Genomic DNA, 712 nt, shown 5'->3' with positions numbered 1-712 from the left:
ATCCAATAAAAAAAATGGAGTACAGACATGAACAGAGAATTCTCAACAGAGAAACCTAAAATGGCTGAAAGACTCTTAAGGAAATGTTCAACATCCTTAGTCATCAGAGAAATGCAAATCAAAACAATTCTTACACCCATACGAATGGCCAAGATCAAAAACACTGACGACAACTTATGCTGGAGAGGCTGTGGGGAAAAGGGAACACTTCTGCATTGCTGGTGGGAATGCAAGCTGGTACAACCCCTTTGGATGTCAGTGTGGTGATTTCTCAGAAAATTAGGAAGCAATCTTCCTCAAGACCCAGTAATACCACTTTTGGGTATATATCCAAAGGATGCTCAATCGTGCCACAAGGACATGTGCTCAACTATGTTCATAGCAGCTTTGTTTGTCATAGCCAGAACCTAAAAATAACCTAAATGCCCCTTGACTGGAGAATGGATAAGGAAAATGTGGTACATTTACACAATGGAGTACTACACAGCAGAAAAAATAACGACAGCTTGAATTTTGCAGGAAAATGGATGAAGCTAGAAAACATTATTTTGAGTGAGGTAACCCAGACACAGAAAGACAATTATCACATGTACTCACTCACTCATAGGTGGTTTTTAAACATAAAGCAAAGAAAACCAACCTAACCACAAACCCAGAGAACTTAGACAACAATGTGGACACTAAGAGAGACTTACATAGATCTAATCTACAT

This window comes from Alexandromys fortis, unplaced genomic scaffold (assembly GCF_014885135.2).
Source record: "Alexandromys fortis isolate MF-2015 unplaced genomic scaffold, M_Fortis_MF-2015_v1.1 scaffold_112, whole genome shotgun sequence".
NCBI lineage: Eukaryota > Metazoa > Chordata > Mammalia > Rodentia > Cricetidae > Alexandromys > Alexandromys fortis.
Note: the sequence above shows the minus strand (reverse complement) of the source record.